General features: G+C 48.4%; 9 non-coding genes across 9 annotated transcripts; 5 read left to right on the plus strand and 4 right to left on the minus strand.

Annotated features, from left to right (window-relative positions):
* Nucleotides 1-770: 770 nt before the first annotated feature.
* Nucleotides 771-843, plus strand: TRNAK-CUU (transfer RNA lysine (anticodon CUU)). Its single transcript has one exon. It is a non-coding gene; the product is annotated as a tRNA-Lys (tRNA).
* A 721-nt stretch (nt 844-1564) lies between these two features.
* TRNAK-CUU (transfer RNA lysine (anticodon CUU)) lies at nt 1565-1637 on the plus strand. The gene has a single exon. It is a non-coding gene; the product is annotated as a tRNA-Lys (tRNA).
* Nucleotides 1638-2435: 798 nt separating this feature from the next.
* TRNAK-CUU (transfer RNA lysine (anticodon CUU)) lies at nt 2436-2508 on the minus strand. Its single transcript has one exon. It is a non-coding gene; the product is annotated as a tRNA-Lys (tRNA).
* Nucleotides 2509-4688: 2180 nt separating this feature from the next.
* Nucleotides 4689-4761, plus strand: TRNAK-CUU (transfer RNA lysine (anticodon CUU)). The gene has a single exon. It is a non-coding gene; the product is annotated as a tRNA-Lys (tRNA).
* Nucleotides 4762-5495: 734 nt separating this feature from the next.
* Nucleotides 5496-5568, plus strand: TRNAK-CUU (transfer RNA lysine (anticodon CUU)). Its single transcript has one exon. It is a non-coding gene; the product is annotated as a tRNA-Lys (tRNA).
* An 807-nt stretch (nt 5569-6375) lies between these two features.
* On the minus strand, nt 6376-6448 carry TRNAK-CUU (transfer RNA lysine (anticodon CUU)). Its single transcript has one exon. It is a non-coding gene; the product is annotated as a tRNA-Lys (tRNA).
* A 1254-nt stretch (nt 6449-7702) lies between these two features.
* On the minus strand, nt 7703-7775 carry TRNAK-UUU (transfer RNA lysine (anticodon UUU)). The gene has a single exon. It is a non-coding gene; the product is annotated as a tRNA-Lys (tRNA).
* Nucleotides 7776-9838: 2063 nt separating this feature from the next.
* On the plus strand, nt 9839-9911 carry TRNAK-CUU (transfer RNA lysine (anticodon CUU)). The gene has a single exon. It is a non-coding gene; the product is annotated as a tRNA-Lys (tRNA).
* Nucleotides 9912-11227: 1316 nt separating this feature from the next.
* On the minus strand, nt 11228-11300 carry TRNAK-CUU (transfer RNA lysine (anticodon CUU)). The gene has a single exon. It is a non-coding gene; the product is annotated as a tRNA-Lys (tRNA).
* Nucleotides 11301-12188: the final 888 nt, after the last annotated feature.

Raw genomic sequence — 12188 nt, forward strand, 5'->3', positions numbered from 1 at the left:
CGTAGACTGCAGCACTGTACAAGAACGTAGCACTAATAGCTTAATCGTTTATTAAACGATGGAATTGCATGTACTAGTGCCAACGGTTGTTGATTCGTCTTGGCGCTCAACACATGCAATAGAACCATCCATGCATATAGATGATTCTTCACAGCCCAGAGAAGCACAACAGGATTTAGCAATTTGAAATCTGTCGAATTTTCCCTGTTATGATAACCGATAACACAATGAGGATGGTGCTCAAGTCTCAAGAAGACAAATTTGTCGGAGGCTGTGCGGTGCAGCTATGTGTTCCTTATCAATGATCTTACCTTTTCCCCCGACATATCCCATCTCTCATCATCTCTATCTCACACGTTTTTTAGTAGCATTAACAGACCGCCCAACGTGGACCGCCCAACGACCGCCCTCTACCGACTGAGCTAGTCGGGCCACACGGATCTTGCCGCTGGGCTGATGACGTCAGTGGTGCTGGAATGAACGGAAGATTGCCTTGAATGCTACCAGTGAACAGCCCAGGATAATACCAAATGGCAGCGACTAACGCTCCCATGCTTACCCTCAGCCATCGCGGCCATCAAACGTCCCTGTTACGTTTGTGTTGCTCTACCACTCCCAGAGCGAGTCACGCGACTCAGGTGCCCGGTCTACGTCGGGCCGACGAGAGAGTGCAGTGAGCCTGGCGCGTACCATGTGCCACCGTACAGTCAACTGCTTACGCGCCAAATTTGAACGGCGCCCGCCACCTGTCCGACCCCTGCCCTCCCGTCGCCCGGCTAGCTCAGTCGGTAGAGCATGGGACTCTTAATCCCAGGGTCGTGGGTTCGAGCCCCACGTTGGGCGAAATGTTTAGCTTTCATGATGGCACACAAGACGAGAGTGCCACTAGAAAATTTTGTTAAGTTTGCCAGAAGAAAAATGCACAGAACAGCAAGTGCCACCGTACAGTCACAGCAGCAATAAACAAGGCAGCTCAAGGAATGGGAAGTAGATTGGACGCAACTTCCCTCAAGGAATGGGAAGTAGATTGGACGCAACTGAACTTAAATTGAATGACAAACTTGTCTTATGCCTTCTTGTCTTAAATCTTATGCCTCATCAATGATCTAACCTTTTCCCCCGACATATCCCATCTCTCATCTCCATCTCACACGTTTTTTAGTAGCCTTAACAGACCGCCCAACGTGGACCGCCCAACGACCGCCCTCTACCGGCTAAGCTTGTCGGGCCACATGGATCTTGCCGCTGGGCTGATGACGTCGGTGGTGCTGAAATGAACGGAAGATATTGCCTTGAATGCTGTCAGTGATCAGCCCAGAACAATACCAAATGGCAGCGACTAACGCTCCATGCTTACCCTCAGCCATCGCGGCCATCAAACGTCCCTGTTACGTGTTGCTCTACCACTCCCAGAGCGAGTCACGCGACTCAGGTGCCCGGTCTACGTGGGGCCGACGAGAGAGTGTAGTGAGCCTGGCGCGTGCCATGTGGCACCGTACAGTCAGCTGCTTACGCGCCAAATTTGAACGGCGCCCGCCACCTGTCCGGCCCCTGCCTTCCCGTCGCCCGGCTAGCTCAGTCGGTAGAGCATGGGACTCTTAATCCCAGGGTCGTGGGTTCGAGCCCCACGTTGGGCGGAACGTTTAGCTGTCATGATGGCACGCAAGACGAAAGTGTCACTAGAAAATTTGGTGAAGTTTCCCAGAAGAAAAATGCACAGAGCAGCAAGCAGCAGCAGTAAAGAAGAAGCTTTACGAGATTCGCTCTAAAAGTGACAGAGCAGCAACAAACAAGGCAGGTCAAGGAGTTGGAAGGAGATTGGATGCAACTGAACTTAAGTTGAATGACAAACTTGTCTTATGCCATCAACATTTCCAGCAGCCTTCTCGCCGAGCTGCATTCATCTTGTCAAAGAATGCGGGAGAGCGCTATGCATTACAAGAGCCTAACGTAGACTGCAGCACTTCATAGGGCACTAGCACTAACTATTCATCACTCCGTAAGCGATAAACTTGAATGTACCAATGACCATGGTTGGTGATGGTTTTCGGTGTTGATACAATAAAACCACTCATGCGAATATATGATGACTAGCACGCAGCAGTATGGAGGTCCATGTAGCATTGTTTTTTTTAACAAAACTGGACTGCTTCCGGAATTGGACTTCACTGTGGAATGCTTATCATACTAAAGAAATAATGACCAATAAACGATTTTATTTAATATTAATACATAACCAGAAACACAAACAGGATTTGGAGATTTGCAGCGCATCAAATTCTCCCTACTTTGTCGTCCGCCTCGGCTCTGAAGACGACTGCTACTGTTTCATTTTGTCTAAGAGTTTGCAATTACAGCGCTTCGGCTTGGGTGACCATGAACCATTATTTCTTTGCACATTTTCTCACACGCCCGTCATCAGAGTCTAAACTATTCGCCCAACGTGGGGCTCGAACCCACGACCCTGGGATTAAGAGTCCCATGCTCTACCGACTGAGCTAGCCGGGCAACGTAAGCTGCGGGACCAGACAGGTGGCTTGCGCCATTCGAATTTGGCGCGTCGGCAGCTGACTGCACGGCCGCGGCTGACACGCGCTGGGCTCACTCCGGTCTCCCGTCAGCCCCACGTTAACTTACCGAATGAGTCACGTAACACAACCGAAAGTGTCACGACAGACCGAACAGGGACATTTGGTGGCCGTGGTGGCTCAGGGTAAGTATGGATGCATTTGCCGCTGTGTTATCATATTGCCCTGAGCTAGTCAATATGCCAATGCTGTTATGATGTGAACGCTGTTTGACTAGAATATTCTAAATCACGGTAAGCATGTGATAACATGATTGACACTTTTTACTTTGTGTTGTATTCCATGACATATGGACACGGTTGATTATTGAATGATATTGATTCATCATCGTGATTAAAATGATCAGCAAATAACACGTCTAGGTAACCATGAAACGTGAAGTCAACTCTTATCACTTACAAAAAAAAAAACAGCCAGCTTTTGCAACAGCAAAAGCCTGGTATTTCCGACACGCGTATGGCAAATTATGCTTAATGCTGAGTGCTTAATAAAATTCCCTAATGTGACCATCGATCAGCTAAAGGCAATAGCATTAGACAGCGGTCTAAAACTCCGGTCTCCCGTCAGCCCAACGAGAGCTTGAACTGAGCTAGCCGGGCGACGTAAATTGCGGGACCAGACAGGTGGCTTGCGCCATTCGCATTTAGGGCGTCAGCAGCTGACTGCACGGTGGCTTGAACGTGAACACGTGAACTAGAGAATGTTACCATAGATCAGGTAAGGTCAATAGTAATAGACAGCGGTCGACGCTCCCACGGTTTCCCTAAGCCATCGCGGTTATGAAACGTCACTCTTGCGTATCCTCTGCCGATCTCGGGGCGAGTCGCGTGACTCAGGTTCCCAGTCTATGTGCGGCCGACGAGAGAGTGCAGTGAGCCTAGCGCGTGCCATATGCTGCCGCGCAGTCAGCTGCTTACGCGCCAAATTTGAACAACGCCCGCCACCGTCTGGCCCCGAAATGGCTGTAGCCCGGCTAGCTCAATCGGAAGAGCATAGGACTCGTAACCGCAGGGTCGTGGGTTCGAGCCCCACGGCGAGCGGAATGTTAAGCTTTAATGACGAAAAGTAAGACGGCAACAAAATACATAATTGGGCGAGGTTTGCCAGATAAAGTATAAGAAGCAGGAAGAAATTCCAACTTCAAGATCCACGCAATTCGTTCTAAAAGGGGCAGAGGTGAAACAGGAAAGCTTAGACGATTAAGACATGAGTTAAAAAGGCTTGAAAAATGTTTGGCATGATTAATTGGAGCATGTATTAAACATTTTCAGCAATCTTCTCGCATCCATCCGATTAAAGAGTACAGGAAAATGCTGTGCGTTACAGGAGGCAAGCGTAGACTGCAACACTGTACAAGAACGTAGCACTAATAGCTTAATCGTTTATTAAACGATGGAATTGCATGTACTAGTGCCAACGGTCGTTGATACGTCTTGGCGCTCAACACATGCAATAGAACCATCCATGCATATAGATGATTCTTCACAGCCCAGAGAAGCACAACAGGATTTAGCAATTTGAAATCTGTCGAATTTTCCCTGGTTTGATAACCGATGACACAATGAAGATGGTGCTCAAGCCTCAAGAAGACAAATTTGTCGGAGACTGTGCGGCGCAGCTATGTGTTCCTTATCAATGATCTTACCTTTTCCCCCGACACATCCCATCTATCATCATCTCCATCTCACACGTTTTTTAGTAGCCTTAACAGACCGCTCAACGTGGACCGCCCAACGACCGCCCTCTACCGACTGAGCTAGTCGGGCCACATGGATCTTGCCGCTGGGCTGATGACGTCATTGGTGCTGGAATGAACGGAAGATTGCCTTGAATGCTATCAGTGAACAGCCCAGGACAATACCAAATGACAGCGACTAACGCTCCCATACTTACCCTCAGCCATCGCGGCCATCAAACGTCCCTGTTACGTGTTGCTCTGTCACTCCCAGAGCGAGTCACGCGACTCAGGTGCCCGGTCTACGTGAGGCCGACGAGAGAGTGCAGTGAGCTTGGCGCGTACCATGTGCCACCGTAAAGTCAGCTGCTTACGCGCCAAATTTGAACGGCGCCCGCCACCTGCCCGGCCCCTGCCTTCACGTCGCCCGGCTAGCTCAGTCGGTAGAGCATGGGACTCTTAATCCCAGGGTCGTGGGTTCGAGCCCCACGTTGGGCGAAGTGTTTAGCCCTCATGATGGCACACAAGACGAGAGTACCACTAGAAAATTTGGTGAAGTTTCCCAGAAGAAAAATGCACAGAACAGCAAGCAGCAGCAGTGTGCCACCGTACAGTCACAGCAGCAACAAACAAGGCAGCTCAAGGAATGGGAAGTAGATTGGACGCAACTTCCCTCAAGGAATGGGAAGTAGATTGGACGCAACTGAACTTAAATTGAATGACAGACTTGTCTTATGCCTTCTTGTCTTAAGTCTTATGCCTCATCAATGATCTAACCTTTTCCCCCGACATATCCCATCTCTCATCATCTCCATCTCACACGTTTTTTAGTAGCCTTAACAGACCGCTCAACGTGGACCGCCCAACGACCGCCCTCTACCGACTGAGCTAGTCGGGCCACACGGATATTGCCGCCGGGCTGATGACGTCGGTGGAGCTGGAATGAACGGAAGATTGCCTTGAATGCTGTTAGTGATCAGCCCAGAACAATACCAAATGGCAGCGACTAACGCTCCTATGCTTACCCTCAGCCATCGCGGCCATCAAACGTCCCTGTTACGTGTTGCTCTGCCACTCTCAGGGCGAGTCACGCGACTCAGGTGCCCGGTCTACGTGGGGCCGACGAGAGAGTGCAGTGAGCCTGGCGCGTGCCATGTGGCACCGTACAGTCAGCTGCTTACGCGCCAAATTTGAACGGCGCCCGCCATCTGTCCGGCCCTTGCCTTTCCGTCGCCCGGCTAGCTCAGTCGGTAGAGCATGGGACTCTTAATCCCAGGGTCGTGGGTTCGAGCCCCACGTTGGGCGAAGTGTTTATCCCTCATGATGGCACACAAGACGAGAGTGCCATGCATTAGAAAATTTGAAAATTTGGTCACTAGAAAATTTGTTGAAGTTTCCCAGAAGAAAAAATGCACAGAGCAGCAAGCAGCAGCAGTAAAGAAGAGGCTTTACGAGATTCGCTCTAAAAGTGACAGAGCAATAGCAAACAAGGCAGATCAAAGTATTGAAAGTTGATTGTATGCTGAAAGTTGATTGATTGTATCAACATTTCCAGCAGCCTTCTCGCCTGGCTGCATTAATCTCGCCAAGTAATGCAAGAGAGTGCTATGCATTACAAGAGCCTAACGTAGGCTGCAGCACTTCATAGGGCACTAGCACTAAATATTCATCACTCCGTAAGCGATAGACTTGAATGTACCAATAGCCACGGTTGGTGATGCTTTTCGGTGTTGATACAATAAAACCATTCATGCGAATATATGATGACTAGCACGCAGCAGTATGGAGGTCCATGTAGCTTTTTTTTTGTTATCAAAACTGGACTGCTTCCGGAATTGGACTTCGCTGTGGAATGCTTATCATCCTAAAGAAATAATGACCAATAAACGATTTTATTTAATATTAATACATAACCAGAAACACAAACAGGATTTGGAGATTTGCAGCGCATCAAATTCTCCCTACTTTGTCGTCCGCCTCGGCTCTGAAGACGACTGCTACTGTTTCATTTTGTCTAAGAGTTTGCAATTACAGCGCTTCGGCTTGGGTGACCATGAACCATTATTTCTTTGCACATTTTCTCACACGCCCGTCATCAGAGTCTAAACTATTCGCCCAACGTGGGGCTCGAACCCACGACCCTGGGATTAAGAGTCCCATGCTCTACCGACTGAGCTAGCCGGGAGACGGGAAGGCAGGGGCCGGACAGGTGGCGGGCGCCGTTCAAATTTGGCGCGTAAGCAGCTGACTGTACGGTGGCACATGGTACGCGCCAGGCTCACTGCACTCTCTCGTCGGCCCCACGTAGACCGGGCACCTGAGTCACGTGACTCGCTCTGGGAGTGGCAGAGCAACACGTAACAGGGACGTTTGATGGCCGCGATGGCTGAGGGTAAGCATGGGAGCGTTAGTCGCTGCCATTTGGTATTGTCCTGGGCTGTTCACTGGTAGCATTCAAGGCAATCTTCCGTTCATTCCAGCTCCACCGACGTCATCAGCCCAGCGGCAAGATCCATGTGGCCCGACTAGCTCAGTCGGTAGAGGGCGGCCGTTGGGTGGTCCACGTTGGGCGGTCTGTTAAGGCTACGAAAAATCGTGTGAGATGGAGATGATGAGAGATGGGATATGTCGGGGAAAGGTTAGATCATTGATGAGGGACACATAGCGGCACTACACCGTCTCCGACAAATTTGTCTTCTTGCGACTTGAGCAATATCTTCTTTGGGTTCCCGGTTATAATGACAGGGAAAATCCGACAGATTTCAAATAGCCAAATCCTGTTGTGTGTCTCTGGGCTGTAAAAAATCATCTATATGCATGGACGGTTCTATGGACGCAAGTGCTGGTTATTTTTGTTTTGGGCGGTTTGAGTATATTGACATTCTGTTCCTCAATCCATGCGGTATGCTGACAACAAAATAGGAAAAATCCGACAGGTCTCAAAACCCTAAATCAGATTGTGTGCCTCTGTGGTGCAAAGAAGCATCAATATGCATGGACTGCATGCACTGCATGCATTGAACTCACACAGCTATCATCAAACTCGGGCGTGCAAATCTGTACGTGCAAATCTGTCGCCCACGGAATGATGAAACAGATAGTGCTATTGCCTTTTGAAATGTCGCAGTCCACTTTAGGCTCTTGTAATGCATAGTATTCTCCTATGTCTTTTACGAGATGGATGTAGTTGGGGCGAGAAGGTATTGGAAAATGTTGGTGCCACGACTCAAATTCATTATTCTCTCAACTGTCTCAATTCTCTTCTCTTTCAGTTTTCAAGTCCCTGAGCTACTTTATTACTGCTCTTTCACTTTCCGTTTACAGTTCTTTCACTTAAACTTGAATCTCTTCCGTGCTGCTTCTCATTTTTCATTTGGCAAACGCAGCCCAATTTGTACTCATCCTCTCACGTTGCATGTCTTTCTCAGATCTAACAGTACGCCCAACGTGGGGCTCGAACCCACGACCCTGGGATTAAAAGTCCCATGCTCTACCGACTGAGCTAGCCGGGCTACGTGTATCACGCGGCCAGGCAAATGGAAGCCGCCGTTTAAATTTTGCCGCGCCAGCAACTGATCGCTTACTCGGGTCTCCCGTCAGCCCCACACGTAGGCTGCCCTTCTGAGTCACATGACACAACCGTGTGCGTCACGGCCCGACCGAACAGGTACGTTTGATGACAGCTCAGGGTAAACATAGATGTATTTGCCGCTGTGTGCACAATACACCTCGTCTAGCAATCTCAAGCATGTAGCGATATCCGGAACATGCACACCATGCCTATCTAACATACAGAAACAATACAACTGCATCCATACAGATGGTCTAATTACTTCTGTCATAATTTCCCCAGTATATTTTTTAATTGTACGGTATCACGTCCAGACATGATAACTGGATGAACTCTGTTTTACTCTCAGATCGTCATACAGTTAAAGACGTTTTAGCTTAATTCCTGGACATCAACAAGATATTTCACTGGCAAAACTGAGAATCTGATCACCTTCCCACCTATGTTTACGGTATGTTCATTGTGATTCAAACTGTCTGATGCGTGTGCAGCAATCTGCTTTCATCTGTGTTCCATCTTTATCACGCCGGCATCAAAAGCGTAGTCGAGTATTATCAAAGGTCAGTAGCCTGTTATTCGCTTAATTGCATCTATGGAAACCTTTTAAGTCATCAGCTATCTGTGACAAGACAGAAACAAAGAAGCTCAAAGTACTTGAAAATTGAACTGAAAGTGAATCGAGAGCTCTGATGGAATGACGAACTTGGATTATTCCATCAACATCTCCAGCAACCTTCTCGCCAAGCTGTATTCATCCTGCAAACTTGACAAGTATGATGCCTGTCGGCGTTCAACGCATGTATAAGAAGCATCCGTGGTCATTTATGATTCTCTACAACCCAGAGGCACACAAAGCAAAATTGAGTCCTTACAATTTTTGTCACAGGATTTAGCCATGTCCTGTCGAATTCCTCTATTTTGTTGTTAGCATACTGTACGGATCGATCAATAGAATGTCATAATACTCAAAGCGTCAAGGACAAAAAGAACCAGCGGTTGCGATCCAGGCTTATAGCCGTGCTGCTGTAGGCTAGAAATACTACAACGGCACCCCACCACCCACCGGAGGTATTTCCAAAGGCCCAAGAACAATAAAGAGACGCCGGTTTCCATAGACTGTAGCCTGTATCCTACACTTACTATTCATACCTATGCCACCGATATCTGCCATCTCTAAAAACTCCAGACTCACACGTTTATCAAAGCAACCTAAACAGGCCCCCTAATGTGGGGCTCGAACCCACGACCCTGAGATTGAGAGTCCCATGCTCTACGGAGAGAGCTGGCCGCGCTGCGTGTATCAAACGGTGACGCAGATGGAAGCCGCCTTTTAAATTTTGGCGCGCCAGCAGCTGATTGCGTGTGGGAGAGACGGGTCGGGCCAGTATCCATGGGTCCGGCGGAGCGTGCATAGCTCGTCTGCCCCACGTATGTTAGCAGGCTATGTCACTGAGCTGATGACGTCAGTGGTGCTGGCATGAGCTGCAGGATGGCCTGAGTTAGCATAGACCCATATCGCGTTGGATAGCATGTAATATGCGTATATGGGAAACGGATATCTATCACAACACTTGGCATAAGGCTGCCACAGTAGCACACGCAGTATCCATGTGCATGCCTATGTCAGAAAGTCAAATGCTTCTTGGTACAATGTCATAGGAACGACATTGTTTAATTTTGAAGCCTGTCATCCGAAACAACTTTCGCTTCCTGGAAACGGGTTTTAATTTCAACTGCAGAAAAATGAAAATAGACGCTGTTTTGCTTCAAAGCCATTTGACCTCTGAAATCATGACATGGTTCGGTTACTCAACATTCCTCACAAACCGAGTTTGTCTCTTTCAGCCGGCTGACATTCGTGGGGCAGACGAGCTCTATACGCTCAGCCTGACCCATGGATATCGGCATGGCGCGTCTCTTCCACGGGCTGCTGCTGCACTTAGCTGCTGGGCCCACAAAATTTGAACGGCGGCCTTCATCTGCCTGGTTATCGCCATACGCATTGCCCGGCTAGCTCAGTCGGTAGAGCATGGGACTCTTAATCCCAGGGTCGTGGGTTCGAGCCCCACGTTGGGCGGTCTGTTTAGGGTGTGCCCACAATTGTGTGAGGTGGTGGTTATTAGAGATGGGATATATCAGTGGAACAGATAAAGATGATGGATGCAGGAAACTAGATTCACCGTAGAGATACCGACGTATTGAACGTCTTCTTGTTACGTAATATCTTCATTGAATCATGGTATGCCATTGTAATATTACCAGCCGGTAGCAGCACGATTGGGCGCTTTAGACGCGAATGCTGACTCTTTTTTATTCTTTACGATATGAGTATGTTGGCATTCTGTTCACCAACCCACGCGGCATGCTAACAACTGAACAGGAAAAATCCGACAGGCTGCGATTCCCTACATCCTGTTGTGTGTCTCTGGGCTGCAGAGAATCATTATTATGCATGGAGTGCATGCAACGCATGCGTTGAACACAGACAAGTATCATCAAACACGAACATTAGTACGCACAAATGTATGGCTTACGGAGTGGTGAAGCAGCTGTGCTAGTGGCCTGTGAAATATTGCAGTTCAAGTTAGGCTCTTGTAATGCATAGCACGCTCTGAAGTTCTCCAACAGGATAGATGCTGCTGGGCGAGAAGATTGTGGGAATTGTTGGTGGCATGACTCAAATTCATCATTCGGTCAACTGTTTCAATTATCTTCTATTTCCTTCTTTCGACTCGTTAACAATGCCTTTAGTACGTGGTCACATGTCGTTGTAATATTCCTAGTCGACAGCAACACGACTGGAGGCTTTGGACGTACATGCTGGCTAACATTATTCTTGACGATTTGAGTACGTTGGCATTCTGTTCGTCAATCCAAATGGTATGCTGGCAAAAAAATACGGAAAATCTGACTGGCCTCAAAGCCCTAAATCCGATCGTGTGCCTCTGGGCTGCAAAGAACCATCAAGATGCATGGATTGCATGCGTTAAACGCAAACAGGTATCACCAATAGGGCATTAGTACGTGGAAATCTGTCGCCCACGCAGTGATGAAGTAGATAGTGCCATTGCCCTGTGAAATGTTGCCGCTCACGTTAGGCTCTTGTAATGCATAGGATCGTCCTGTATTTTTGCGGGATGGATGCAGCTTGGCGAGAATGTTGTGGAAAATGTTGGTGGCATGGGTCGAATACATCAGTCTCTCAATTGCCTCAATTCTGCTCTATTCCAATCTTCAACTCTTTGGACTCCTTGGTCACTGCTATTATACTTTCAGAGAGAATTTCGCTAATCTTGAATCTCTCCCTTGCTGCTCTTATATTTTAGCTGGCAAACGCAGACTAATTTTTACTCAAGCTCTCATGTTGCATGCCTACATCAGATATAAACAGTACGCCCAACGTGGGGCTCGAACCCACGACCCTGGGATTAAGAGTCCCATGCTCTACCGACTGAGCTAGCCGGGCGACGGGGGTGAATTCCGGACAGGTGGCGGGCGCCGTTCAAATTTGGCGCGTAAGCAGCTGACTGTACGGTGGCACATGGTACGCGCCAGGCTCACTGCACTCTCTCGTCGGCCCCACATAGACCGGGCACCTGAGTCGCGTGACTCGCCCTGAGAGTGACAGAGCAACACGTAACAGGGACGTTTGATGGCCGCGATGGCTGAGGGTAAGCATAGGAGCGTTAGTCGCTGCCATTTGGTATTGTCCTGGGCTGTTCACTGGTAGCATTCAAGACAATCTTCCGTTCATGCCAACACCACTAACATCAGCCCAGCGGCAAGATCCATGTGGCCCGACTAGCTCAGTCGGTAGAGGGCGGTCGTTGGGCGGTCCACGTTGGGCTGTCTGTTAAGGCTGCTAAAAAAAAAAACGTGTGAGATGGAGATGATGAGAGATGGGATATATCGGGGCAAAGGTAAGATGATTAATTAGGGACACATGGCTGCATCGCACAGTGTCCCACAAGTTTGTCTTCTTGCGACTTGAGCAATATCTTCATTGTGTTATCGGTTATAATGACAGGGAAAATCCGACAGATTTCAAATAGCTAAATCCTGTTGTGTCTCTTGGCTGTGAAGAATCATCTGCATGCATGAATGGCTCTATCGCACGCGTTGAACGGCAAGACGTATCAACAACTGCTGACATTAGTACATGCAATTCCATCGTTTAATAAACGATTAAGATATTAGTGCTGGGTTCTTGTACAATGTTGTATTTTACGCTAGCCTCCGGTAATGCATAGCATTCTCCTGCATTCTTCAACCGGATGGATGCAAGAGGATTGCTGAATATGTGGACGACATGCTCCAATTAATCATGCTATCCATTCTCTCAAGTTTAGACTCT

Source organism: Pollicipes pollicipes, unplaced genomic scaffold (assembly GCF_011947565.3).
Source record: "Pollicipes pollicipes isolate AB1234 unplaced genomic scaffold, Ppol_2.1 Scaffold_4002;HRSCAF=4701_pilon_pilon_pilon, whole genome shotgun sequence".
In the NCBI taxonomy this organism is placed as follows: domain Eukaryota; kingdom Metazoa; phylum Arthropoda; class Thecostraca; order Pollicipedomorpha; family Pollicipedidae; genus Pollicipes; species Pollicipes pollicipes.